Raw genomic sequence first — 2,984 nt, forward strand, 5'->3', positions numbered from 1 at the left:
CAAGTTTCAAGCTTTGGAGTCAAAATCTTAATTGAAAATAGAAGGGGTTTTTGAAAGAGTTTTGGGTAAAAATGGTTATGGAGTGCAGGGTGTTGTTTTATTAAAATCACGTTTGATATTTTTAGATATCATCTCAGAAAATGGTTGACATGCAAACGTGGCAGATTTTCAAATTCCCGCTTCACAAATCCAAAAATACACTTCTATAAAAGTCACTGAATTGTTAAATTAAAAATAATTTGATAGGGTTTGTCCTGAGATGCATCTCCAAAATTAATTTTTAAAAATATGAGGTAAAACTCTATTGAGGCGTGTTTCAGTGATGAATAAGGTGCGTCTGAAGATGCATATCCAGAATCAAGAATCAGATGAACATATTCAAATTTTAAAGGGTACCCTTCCACCACTTAGGGTGGAATTAGCAATTCCAAAAAAAAAAATATATTTTGAATACCTAAGCTGAGTTTGAGAGAAATTAACTTGCCACCCCCATTTTACGTTATTCCCAAAATGCTCCTGACACTATTTACTCAAAAAATTTACCTTTTTCTGGAAAAAAATTACTGTTGTCAAAATAATCAAAAAATAAATTTCCGGTATCGCAGAGCAAATTTTCGGTACCTCTTTTTGTTCGATACCGGAAATTCTTTGTTTTTTTACAAAATTTCAGTATCCATTTACCGGAATTTTTAAAATTTCCGATACAATTTAAAAATTAAGTCCCAATATTACAGGAAATTTCAAATTTCTGGTATTTTTCATATACAGGAAATTTCAAATTTCCGGTAATATTGGTGATGTGCACTGTTATACCAACAAAATTTATACATCAACCGGAAATTTGCATACATATGGTGATGTGGACTCTTATACACTATTCCTATGATGGTTTTAATTTTTCACGTACCGGAAATTTCAAATTTCCGGTATCAATTTTAACTTCTCCACATACCGTAAATTTGAAAAATCTGGTACCGGAAATTTTGATTTTCTTATATGTAGCATCAGGCACGGTAAAATTGGTAAAATTAACAAAATTTCCAGTATTTATATGAAATTTCCCATACGGTACCGGAAATTTCAAAAAAACCAGTATTTTACGAGGATAATTTAATAAAAACGTCCTATTTGAGAGGGTGGCAGATGTAAAATGAGGGTGGCAAGTTAAATTCTGTAGTTTGGTGGTTCAAAAAGCCCAAAAATATTATATAACTTATTTAGACCTCCATGTTAGAACTCGTAACCCCATATGTCATTTTAAATTATATTCTATTCCTAATGACTTTTAAATACTTAATATATCAATAATATATTTTTTTAAAAGTTGAGTTTTCAAAAATTATGTTATTAAGACTCATTGCTAGATTTTTTTTCCAACAAACAAATAATAATAATAATAATAATAATAATAATAATAATAATAATAATAATAATAATAATAATAATAATAATAATAATAATAATAATAATAATAACTTTATTTTTGAATTTTTCCTGATAATATTTTCGTCAAAAAGATATATGAAAATCCTGAATTTTTTCTTAAAAAAAAAAAAGACACCACAATATATGCAGTAAGGCAGAACTGTGCCTAGTATTAAAAATTTATTCTAAATAATTCAGTTTTCTCTAACAGAAAATATTTATTAATTAAAAATTTAAATTCCATAAATTAACAAATATAAAAGAAATAAAATTATTTCACAATTGAAAAGGATAAAATGAAGTTTGTAGAAAAAAAAAATTCAAATTATCTTATCTCAAGAAGATGTGAAGTGATGAATATAATGACGGTCTAATATGTCAATCGACCCTAGTAAACTCAAAATGTCAAGTCATATTTAAATTATCTACTATCTAACCTATAAAAACCTATAAAAGATCAATGGTATATTTCTACCTAAATTATTCATTTTGTTCAAAATTATTACACTATTAAAAAGGGTTGCTTCTAAGGGTTGCTTCTAAGGTGAGGGCTCCATTAAATCCCTCACATATGTACCACAAATAATAACCGTATAATTAAAAAAACCTATCTAATTTTTATATTTGTTGTTGCACTGAATTTTAATTTCTTCTCTCTGTCTCTCTGTGTGAGATTTCCTTTCTCTTTGTCAATGGCATACTTCACTCTCTTTCTCTTTGTGAGATTTCCTTTCTCTTTTTGCCATCAATGTCACCACCGCTCATCACTAACATTAATGCTCATTACATCAACAACTTTTTTTAGTATACCTAATATTTATCGAACAACAACTGCAACACTATGTTTTAGTTTTCAAAATGTTATCTGGGTTAAAATCACAACTCCTCATTTCCAGGCGATCGAAGTTAAACGAATTTTCAAAATATTGTAGAGAGAGTAGGCGTTTTTTTTTTAAAATAACAAAAAAAAAACCTTCTGATTTTTCAAGACAAAATACCCTTTTTCAATGTCATTTTCAAATTTATGTTTCAAGTAAAATCAAGAAGAAAAGGATATTGAGCTTAGAGTTCTTGAGACACAGAACAACATGTTGTGTGAAGAATAAAAAGATTTAGGACATTTCTTGCGGTGGTTGGATTTAAGATAAAGAGAACACAAAGGATGAGAGAGAAGACAGAGTAATGGATTGAGTGTGTAAAGATATTAGTGTTCTCATTTTTTTTACAACTCATCTAGGCCTTTAGATAAATCTAATGGTGTATAAAAGTGATACACCCATGAACCATTTAGTTGATGGTTCATTCTAGAATTCACCATTAAAAAGACTTATAAGTAAATAACAAATATCTCAATTTAAACTCTTATCCAAGTTACATTGTCCTACAAATGTCATTTATTTATTGGCCATCGACTTTTTCCCCAACACACATTCTCTCTTAATTAAAATTTCAAATTTCGCTCACATTTATTTTCTCACACTTTCTTATTTATATTTTAATTTTCTTTTCTATTTATTTATTATTACTAAAAATACTAGTAATCTATTTTTATTTATCTC

This window comes from Vicia villosa, linkage group LG2 (genome assembly GCF_029867415.1).
Source record: "Vicia villosa cultivar HV-30 ecotype Madison, WI linkage group LG2, Vvil1.0, whole genome shotgun sequence".
Classification (NCBI taxonomy): Eukaryota; Viridiplantae; Streptophyta; class Magnoliopsida; order Fabales; family Fabaceae; genus Vicia; species Vicia villosa.